The following is an 11,379-nucleotide window of genomic DNA, read 5'->3' as shown; positions in this document are numbered from 1 at the left end:
TCTCCACCCCCCGTTTCAACAAGAACATATATCGAACGAGATCGTGCCGAAGCCAACAACCGGTTGATGGCGAATTACTTCTGCGACACGCCGAGATACAAGAACCCGAAGACCTTTAGGCGTCGTTTTCGGATGTCTAAAAATTTATTTATGCGCATTACCAATGATTTGGAGCGTGAGTTTGATTACTTTAAGCAAAAGCCTGACGCTCGAGGGACGCTAGGATTCACGGCTATTCAGAAGGTTACGTCAACCGTGCGCGTGCTCGCCTACGGAAACACGACCGACATCAACGACGAGTATTTAAAGATGGCCGAAAAAACAACTCGGGACACCTTGGAGTATTTTTGTTACGGTACGTTTTGTTTTTTTTAAATAGTTTATCACTTGTTTACTGTGATCATTTATTTTATAAAAATTTTGTAAAATATAGGAATATTTAAACTATATGGACCACATTATCTGAGAGAGCCCAACGTTAACGATCTACAACGTCTTTACGAGGCACATACAAGGGTACATGGTTTCCCCCGCATGATAGGAAGTGTAGATTGCATGCATTAGGAATGGGCTAATTGTCCAACTGCATGGCGAGGTCAATTCACACGAGGTGACCAAAAGGGACCAACGGTCAGCCTTCATACGACCTTTGGATTTGGTCGGCATTCTTTGGTGTTCCCGGTTCCAACAATGACATAACCGTCTTAGAGCAGTCTCCTGTGATGGAGAGTTACATATCTGGGACCGTTCCCGTCGCTTCGTTTTGGGCTAACGATAACTTCTACGATCATGGGTACTATCTGGGTGATGGAATATATCCAGAGTTCGCGATAATTGTTAAAACATTCAAAGACCCGATGGATGAAAAAAGACAGTATTTTAAGAAAATGCAAGAGTCTGCGAGAAAGGATATCGAGAGGTGTTTTGGTGTTCTTCAACAACGATGGCATTATGTTAAAAATCCTTGTCGTCTATGGTCTTTAGAAAGAATGAGATGTGCTATGTATGCGTGTATCATAATGCATAACATGATCATCGAGGACGAGGGAAGAGCAATATGTCCAACTTTCATACCGAACCCGGATCCACCACGGACTCCGGCAAGTATGGAGCAACGACTCGAAAACGCGGATTCCGTGCGGTCAAGAGAGATACATAACGCACTAAAGGAGGATTTGGTCCAACATCTTTGGATGTATCGGTCTCTGCCTGGTGAAAACGATGAGGAGGACGAGGACGACGACGATGATGCAGACAACGACGACGATAAAAACGACGATGAGGAGGACGAGGACGACGACGAAGAGGGCGAAGACGACGACGACAACGACGAATAGTTTTTTTTATTTTTTCTTGTAATATTTATTTAATAAAATATTATTGTTATTTGATTATTCTTAGTAAAAATTTTTTAAAAAAAAACAAAAAGTGTAAAAGTGACTGGGCGCCACGTGGCGCATAACCCCTAGATGTGGAGAGTTATGACTACAGCCTGTTTTTGTACAAAACCATAACTCTGACTGGGCGCCACATGGCGCATAACCCCTGGATGTGGAGCTTTACGACTACACATGGTCTAACAATATGTTTTACTTTACTAGTTCATAATTTATAAATGACCCCTTAATAAGCTACCATAGTTTCTTTTTTTTTCCCAGAATATTTCAATGGTCTCAACTCAACCCCTAGCAATTTCAAATACTTTTTAAGAGTCACTACCTCTGATGCGACTTACCTAGTTTTCAAAATGTTAAACAAAACCATCAAGATATTTATCCAAATTATTTTGTTACACCGCCTAATGTTGCAAACCGTATCATTCCTAATCTGCGTAAACCCGCCTGGTTGACTTGGTTTGAATGGTTCGGGTCTGTTCGACAGTTTTTGAACACCGCTACTCGTGTACACCTTTAGTTTGAGTTGAGGGGTTGATTCCTTATAACTGAAATACGAACTATATGTAACCCGGAAAAACTGAAAATTGTGTAACCCAAAAGACGATATGTTTAGCCCATAACATTTCCCATTAATATGAACGAGTCAAATCGGTTAACAGATTTGTACATGAATAGTAAATGTGTTAAACGAGTCATAAACAAATTTTCGGATTTATTTCAAATGGATTAAATGGGTCGTAAACGAGCGGGTTAGTTGGTGTGTTTAATTTGTCAACCCAAACACGACATGTTTAAGTAAACGTGTCAAACATGTCAACTCAAAGACTATCAGTTTATTAAAAAGGTTAGATACGACAATCCAAAGTTTGTTTGTTTGTTTTTTTTTCCTGACACAGCATGAACCTAACACGAAAACAGTCATGATTTACCATTAATACATAGACAGGTGTCTTCGAGTTCTATCACTTTCAACAGACTAACCATCCTAACAGGCTAACAGAAATACATCGGTTGTATATATAAATGGATTGTTAAAAGACTAATCAGCCAACTCCTTAAAGCTATCAAAATCTAGTAGTTAAAAGTGTAAAAACTCCACAAAGGCTGAAACTGATAATAAATACTAGTAGTTAAAGTGTAAGAACGTACTCGAATGCTATGAATTATGAAAAAATTTCAAGAGGTTAAGAACTTTAGAGACAGTTGACGTTACAGTTTTACTTGAAATATTCTAGATGTTACTGGTTAAAAATATTAAACACAAGAGTCTTGAAAAAACTAGCAATTAACTTCATGGAGCTGCAGGCAGGACCTTATACTTGGTTCCATACAAATAAATACATATAGATGCATAGCCACAACTATGTTCTTCAAACCAGTTTTGTTGAGTGGTGGGGTATAAACTAGTGATTAATAAGAAATAATTGAGCTTAATCAGATTAGAGTTTTTATATGTACTTTTTCAAAATCATACATATATAATTTTGAAAAATTGCACATAAATACTTCAAGTATTAACAATTAAACGTAAACATAATAAAATCATTGAGAAAACCACGGGCGATTGCCTTAAAAATATTATATAAACAAAAAAATTCCGATTTGGGCAGATTTATCTAGGAGTGTAAACTGTACACGAGTCGAGTTGGGCTCATTTTGACTTACGAGAGCTCAAGTTCGGCTTGAATCTTTTTCTAGAGCTCGAGTTCGGCTCATGAGTTGTTTTTCATGCTCGGGCTCGTCTCAGACTCAATGGTTTATTATTTATTAATTAATGTATACATGTATTTAATTAGTTTTACATATTTTGAGAAAACTCTTAAATGAGCCCAAGCTCGGCTCGAGACGACTATGCAATGTAAAATTAACTTTCAGAAATTCAAAAGAGGTAAAACTTAAAAATACAGAAGGCTCATTAGGCTCGAGCTCGAGCCTGATAACTAAACAAACTTTATTTGAGGCTCGAGCTCGAAAAAGCTCGTCTCGTTTCAAACTTTTTGTCGATCCGAGCTCAAGTAGCTCGCAAGCTACTTGGCATGTTTGTAGCTCTAGATTTAACCGAGTTTGCAACTAATTATCTGAATCAAATTAGTCCACAAAGTTCCATTTCATAACAAAAAAATAAAAGAAACGAAGATAAACTGTAAGTCTAATTATCTTACATTACAGCTTAGCTTCAGATCGGTTGCAGGATCTCTCACCTGTATGACCTAAAATTCATTGCTACTTGAAGCAGGATGAACACGTACTCATCACCTTCGTATCATTACCGGACGGAATAACATCAGAAAATTCACCATCACCCACGTCATCATCATCTGGTTGATCCGGAACAGAAAGGGCCTCAGAAACACCATGAATCACAAGCCAATCACTGTATCGGAACCATGAACGTAACACCGGATCTCATAACTCTGATTCTAAATCCCTTCAAGTACGTACTCAGTTCCGTTCCGTTCTCAATATTATCCAGCTCTCTCCATGACAATTTACACGGTAACACGTGCCGTAGAAACAGAGACGGATAATCAGGAAATCGGTCTGAATAATCCACCATGACGTCATCAACGGGAGCGAAAACCGTCAAACTAGGTCCACTTACTAGCCCTGGCAGTTGCAGGTTTAGAAACGAAGCGATTACAGAGTATCCTCGAGAGATCAGCACGTTACCTGCATTATGAAACGAGAAATTTGTATCACCTCCATGATTTCTGCGAATTTCCATCTTTTTGTGATTAGATTTTTCAAGTTTATTATTTATTAATTAACTTCTATATGTTTTTAATTAAGAGAAAAAACTTTAAACGATTCAAAGCTAGGCTCAGGTTCGGCCAAGCAGTGGAAATTAATACAAATATGAAACATATATAAAAATGCATAAGGCTCGTTAACACTTGTCGAGCCTAAACAAACTTCTCATACAAATCTCGAGCTTGGGATCGATAACTAAATGAGCTTCTAACTGATCCAAGCTCAAGTATCTCGCGAGCAGCTTGGCTCATTTGTGTCTCGAGTGGTACGATTCATCGAAATAAATAATATATATATACGCTTTTAATTATTTTTATTTATTTTGAGAAAAAAAAACTTTAATCGAGCCTAGGCTCGGCTCTAGCTCGCGTACGTAGTATCTATAACGAGCCAAAACTCGGTTCAAACTCGACTGTGGAGTGGAAAATAATACATAGAAGTTCAAAATACATAAAATATATACATAATTAAGGCTTGTTAACGCTAAACGAGCTATTTTAAAGCTCGGCTCGTTTCAAGCCTTCTATTAATCCGGGCTCGAGTAGCTCGTAAGTGTAAGTGAATATAATTCCTTGCCTTCATAATGAAGATTACAACCATATATATAATACACGTAAAGAAGATAAATACGGTAACTAACTAATGAGAATAAGTCAAATCCTAACAAACTATATCATTTAAATATACAAGATATACATGCCGATAATATGATATATTATCGGGCTAACAGTCCCCCGCAGTTGAAGCCGTAGTTGAGCGGAGGCATAAACTGGATCGAAATCGTTGAAATAGATGCTTTGGTAATGCCTTGGTGAAAATGTCCGCGTACTGACAGTCGGCCGGAACATGAAGAACTTTGATTGTGCCAAGACGGACTTTCTCTCGAACAAAATGGATATCCAGTTCTATGTGTTTTGTGCGTTGATGTTGTACTGGATTTTCGGCAAGATAAACTACAGAGATGTTATCACAATAGACAATGGAAGCATCCGGTACATGGAGCTCGAGAAGGAGATTACGGATCCAACTCAGTTCGGATACAGCGTTAGCAACTCCCCTATACTCTGCCTCGGCACTAGACCGAGAGATGGTAGGTTGACGTTTCGAAGACCAAGAAACAAGGTTGCCTCCCATAAAAACGCAGTATCCAGAGGTCAACCAGCGAGTGTCGGGACACCCGCCCCAATCTGCATCAGAATATGCAGTTAATGTGGTGGAAGAGGAGGGTGCTATGAGAAGACCATGTGACAAAGTGCCTTTGATGTAACGTAAGATCCGTTTCAGCAGTTGAAAGTGCGGTTCCCGTGGGGCATGCATGAATAGACATATTTGCTGAACCGCATACGAGATGTCTGGGCGGGTGATGGTAATGTATTGCAAAGAGCCATCCAAACTTCTGTATAGGGAACTATCTGAAAACGGGGCACCCGCTGTTGCACTTAACTTAGAACCGGTCTCAACAGGTGTACTAGCTGGTTTGCAATTTGACATTTCAGCTCGCGAAAGGATGTCCGTTGCATATTTGGATTGAGATAAAAACATGCCATTCTTTTGTTGCTGAACTGCTATGCCAAGAAAATGGTGTAACGAGCCGAGATCAGTCATGTTGAATTCGGTTGAAAGGGACTTGATGATGCTGTCCAACAATGAAGTGCTTGAAGCCGTGAGAATGATGTCATCAACATATAAGAGCAAGTAGGCCATTTGATCACCTTTCTTGTACACAAATAAAGATGTATCGCATGCACTACTTTTGAATCCACACCGAGACACGTAACCTGCAAAACGTTGATACCAAGCACGTGGTGCTTGTTTAAGGCCATAGAGGGATCGGTTTAGCTTACAGACATGTTTCGGATGTGATGGAGAAGAAAACCCTGGAGGCTGGAACATATAAACCGTTTCTTTAAGATGACCGTGCAAAATGCATTTTTAACATCAAGTTGATTAATGGACCACCCTTTAGAAATTGCAAGACTTAACACGGCGCGAATTGTTGTTGGTTTTACCACCGGACTAAAGGTCTCGTCACAATCTACGCCCACGGTTTGACTTTTACCATTAACGACAAGTCTAGCTTTATGGCGTTCTAATGTGCCATCGGCATGAAATTTGTGCTTGAAAAGCCACACACACCGAATGATAGGTGCGTCAGTCGGACGCGGTACTAAGTCCCACGTATTATTTTCCAATAGAGCTTCATATTCGTTTTTCATGGCTTGTTTCCAGTTTGGGTCCGAGAGAGCGGTGAGATGAGATTTTGGTAATGGAGAAATAGACGGAGACGTGATGGTGTTAAGGCACATGGCTTGTCGAGGTTTAAAGATGCCGGATTGTGACCGGGTTTGCATGGGGTGGATTGGTATAGGAGCTGGGGGTGTTGGAATGTTGATGTGAGGTTCCACAGTAGATGAGGTCGGTTGGTTTTGGTTGGGTGGTCTGGACATGTGGGATGGTATTGGGCCGAGGGGTGAGTGGGGTGGTAGTGGGCTAGTAGTGTTGGATGGGCCAGGTATGGGTGGAGTTGGGTCGTGAGTTGGGGTAGTAGGAGATGAGGGTGTTTGGTGGATGGGGTAGGCAGAAGTGGTAGTGGTTGAAGTAGTGGGTTGTGTAAATATTAATGGTGAGGGATCAAGAAAGGAATGTGTGGGTGGAGGTTTAGAGGCAAATGGGAATTTGGTTTCGTCAAAGATTACATGTCGCGAGAAAATGGTTTTACCGGTGGAGATATCGAGACATCGATACCCGCGATAGTTAGCCAGATAACCGAGAAAGACACATGGAGTGGAATGAAGCGCAAGTCTGTGAGGACGAGTGGCAGAAAGGTTAGGATAACATAAACAACCAAATACTCGGAGATGGTCCTAGGAGGGTTGACGAAGGTATAGAAGGGCGGTAGGTGTTTGGTTGTGGTGAAGTTTGGTGGGTAGGATGTTGTGGAGGTATGAAGCCGTGTGTAAAGCTTCAACCCAAAACTTGGATGGGAGGCGCGCATGAGTGAGGAGAGCAAACATGATTTCGTTAAGGCGACGGATCATGCGCTCGGATTTACCATTTTGTTGAGATGTATGGGGGCAAGAGAAACGGATTTGAATACCGTGTTGGGTTGTAAAGTTTTTAAAATTGATGTTGTCATATTCACCTCCCATGTCACATTGGAAAGATTTAATTGGTAGATTGAATTGTGTTTTGACAAAATTGTGAAAATGGGTGAATTTTGTGAATGTTTCGGATTTAAATTTTAACGGGTATGCCCATGTATATTGTGTGTAATCATCCGTTAAAACCATATAGTACTTATAACCCGCATGACTCAAAATTGGAGAAGTCCATAAATCACAATGCAATATAGAAAAAGGTAACAAAGTACGAGTAGTAGAATCCGAAAAAGGCAAACGTTTGTGTTTAGACAATTGACATGACTCACAAACAGGTAGAGTCTTTATTTTAGTACTAGAAATAAAATGCTTAAAACTAAGAAATTCCATGACGGGTTGACCCGGGTGTCCAAGCCGATCATGCCAAAAAGGAGAGTCTTTAGTCGAAGCAAAACAGACGGTTGCGGAAGCAGGTGGAGTGAGCGGATAAAGTTCACTGGTGCTGTTGTGACGACTCAGGATCGTGTCATCCTTGAAATCCTTCACAGGAAAACCAAAAGGGTCAAATTCAATTGAAGTCCAATTATCAACATTGAACTTACGAACAGAAATAAGATTTTTAATAAAGTTAGGATTATAGAGAACCGATTTAAGGTGTAACGGTTTAGAGGGTGTGCTTATAGAGGTGGAACCCGAACCCAAAACTGGAATGCTATTACCATTACCAACAAATATTGACGATATTGGCGAATACGGGGAAAAAGTATTAAGTTTTCCGTGATCAAACGTCACGTGAGAAGACGCACCTGAATCTAAATGCCACGGATCATTTCCCGAGTCCATGGACAACGCATGGACAGCTGCAGCCAACTGAGTGGGCTCGAGTGGGTTTGTCTCGGTTATATTGGCCTGGGCCGGCGGCTGCCTTGAGGAACTTGGGCTGTTGGAGGACCTTGAATTGGGTCTGTTATCATAGGGAGGAGCCCAAGCTTGTGTGGGATACGGACAAGGTGGCGGGGCCCAGTAAGGTGGATAACCGGGTGGAGGCCAAAATGGAGCATATGGCGGCTATGGATAAGCCCGGTTTGAAGACTGGCCGGACCCCCTCTGATTGTTGCAACCCGACCTATTGGAATCCCGACGAGGCTGCGAATCCCGATTGTAGGAACGACGGGGTTGATAAGAAGTGTCCCGGTTTTGAGAAGGCTGCTGGTGGCGGGTGTTTTCTTGTGGAGAACTGATGGCAGCAGCAACCACAGGGGTCGGTGTGAGAGAGTCACGAGCCGCAATGCGTTTAGCCTCCGAGTCAAGTTGATTACATGCATTTTCCCAAGATGGAAGACTGTGGTTAAGGAGGGCAGCCGCGGTATCATACTCAGCGGGGAAGTCCCTTAATCAAATGAAGAATTCTTTGGGTGTTATTAATGGGACAATCAACAGCAGTAAGCTGATCCGAGAGATCCCGGACACGTTGACAGTAAGCCTCCAAAGTAGGCATGGATGCTAAGGTGAGATTGTTAAGTTCCAACTGTAAGGTGGCGGCCCGTGATGCCTTGTTGTTTAGAAACAGGTTTTGTACCCGAACCCATGCTTCATGAGCGGTGGATTCATTCTCCAAAACATGAATCAAGAGATCATTACTGAGGGTGCCGTATATCCATTGTAATACGACAGCATCAATCTTTATCCATGACGGATATTCTGGTGAGGTTTTGGCGGGTGACGGCGAGCCGTCAATGTGGGAAAGGACATCATAGCCGGTGGCATGGAGGGTGAAGAGCTTCACCCACGTAGGATAAGAAACTTCAACACCGTCGAGGACGCGGACCTTGTGTTGTATGTTGGTTACGGTATAAACGGGGTGAAGGGTTTTGGGTTCGGCTTTATCAGCCATGGTGATGATAGAAATGAAGAAGGTGAAGGATGGATTGTAATGGCGAGATCGAGATCAAGGCCAGAAGGATGATACCATGTAAGTGAATATAATTCCTTGCCTTCATAATGAAGATTACAACCATATATATAATACACGTAAAGAAGATAAATACGGTAACTAACTAATGAGAATAAGTCAAATCCTAACAAACTATATCATTTAAATATACAAGATATACATGCCGATAATATGAGATATTATCGGGCTAACAGAAGCAGCTAGGCTCGTTTGCACCTCGCAATCATTGAAACTATCGATTTGTATGGAATCGCTGGAGGCTAATTAAAAGTTCGGAATCAAAGAAGTTTTCAATACCTGCGTTATGAAACGAGAAGTTTGTATCGCCTCCGTACGACGCATCGCAACTGTCGGAACGATCGATTTGTACGGTGCCGTTGGACACTTCTAGATCCGGATCGAAGAAGGTCTCGATTCCGTAAACAATCAGCAATCCGTCGTCGAAAATCGGCGATCCAATAACGTTGACATTGTTTATCGAAACCTGATCGGAGTCCGATGACGTGGTGGTGACAGTTAGGTCGTTACCGATGGACAGCGTGGGATGTGGAGTTGGAGGAGAGAGAGTGGAGGCTGGCCGGAGTTGGTGAAGACGGAGTCAGGTGGAGTGAATATTGTGGCGGTGGTGGTTTGGCTTTGGGAGAGTAAGGAGGTGGAGACGAGGTTTAGGGTTAAGGACATGGCGACGTAGCCGGAGTTGGAGAGAGTGTCGGCGGCGTTGGCGATGGTTTCCGGTGGGAGCGCGGTGGTGAAGGGAAGGATAGTTAGTATTAGTATTGGTAGGAGAGCCACCGTGAATATCAGCAACGGTTTGACAGCCATTGAAGAGTATTGATGGTGGTAGGTTGTTGTAGACGACGGGTTGATGTCACTCAAAATGCATGTTAAAATGTTTTTAGCGGGAAAATCTGTTACACTGCCCATTATGGGCCCACTTTAAATATTAAATAACCAATATATGAATAGTTTGGGTGTGTAAATGAGCCAGCCAGGTTTGAGTTCACCTTGTGTTGATTTACAGGAGTTGTTTTATTTACTCGGGCTTAATTCGTATATTTTTTTTAATATTTAATTTATATATGTTTTTAATGATTGTTATGTTACAGGCCCAAACTCGGTTAGTGTACTGTAGTATATTAAATGAGCAAAACCTTGGCTAAGCGGTATGATCTTAATACATTGATGCTTAAAAGAGGTAAAACTTAAAAATACAAAAGGCTCGCTAAAGATCTACGAGCCTAAACAACCTTCCAATACAATGCTCAAGCTCAGGCTCGGAAAAGATCCAACTGGTTTCGAGCTTTTTATCGATTCGATCCCGAGTATCTTACGAACGGCTCGGCTCGATTGTGCCCCTAGTTTATATCACATCATTACACACAGACATTAGAGGCTTACGTGTATGTGTATGTGTATGCGTTATATATTTTAAGTGGTGATTTCATGAGTAAATTGACCGTAAAATTAGAACGATATATTATTAGGTTTCTGATTTATTATAGCTTTTTGTCGGGTTTTTGGGCTTTGAATATTGCCATATTGGGCTTCTAACCTAATGTAGCTTTTTGTCTGGGCTCTTGGCTTTGATTACCGGGCTTTTAGTACACCATAAAATTATGTTTCTCTTTTGTTTTTAAAAAAGTGATCACAATCACACGATTCGCACGGTTCAGATTCTTGTTTAAATTGTGATTTTGAGTATACAATGTATTTTGTGCACACAATCTACATGGTATTTGGCAACTTTAGCAACAGTTTCATTGATGTTTTGGGGGCTTTGTATGATGGCATACAAGTTTCTAGAATTTTTTTTTATTTATAGTTTGGTTGATGCTAACATAGTTTGGACAAAATCACATATTGTGACAAAATAAAGACATGCGATGACTTTAACTAGATATATGCTTCTTGATATCTATCATCTTATAGAAATCAAAATAAACACCCTACATTGGTTTTCTTAATAAAGAACATTAAACTAACGCTGTGTGACATTCGTCAATTTCGGTTTAACTTGCATTCGTTTTTATGCAATAAACCCGAAATGTTTTATAAATCGGATTTCTTGATATTAATAAAGATAGTGATTTTTATGTTGTTTTGTTACATTATTTGACTTGTTTGACCAATCAAAACACATGCAAGCCTTGAAATAAAACATAGAAATAAACTTTGACCA

General features: G+C 40.9%; 1 pseudogene; it reads right to left on the bottom strand.

The window, feature by feature from the left end:
- Window positions 1-3,620: 3,620 nt before the first annotated feature.
- LOC143555081 (putative fasciclin-like arabinogalactan protein 20) lies at window positions 3,621-10,041 on the bottom strand (annotated as a pseudogene).
- Between the last annotated feature and the right edge of the window lie 1,338 nt (window positions 10,042-11,379).

The sequence above is a fragment of the Bidens hawaiensis genome, unplaced genomic scaffold (genome assembly GCF_021521415.1).
Source record: "Bidens hawaiensis isolate Kalapana, Puna unplaced genomic scaffold, B.hawaiensis_p1.1 tig00017952_1, whole genome shotgun sequence".
Taxonomy (NCBI): Eukaryota; Viridiplantae; Streptophyta; class Magnoliopsida; order Asterales; family Asteraceae; genus Bidens; species Bidens hawaiensis.
The sequence above is the reverse complement of the archived record's forward strand: the minus strand, read 5'-3'. Positions and strand labels throughout refer to the sequence as shown.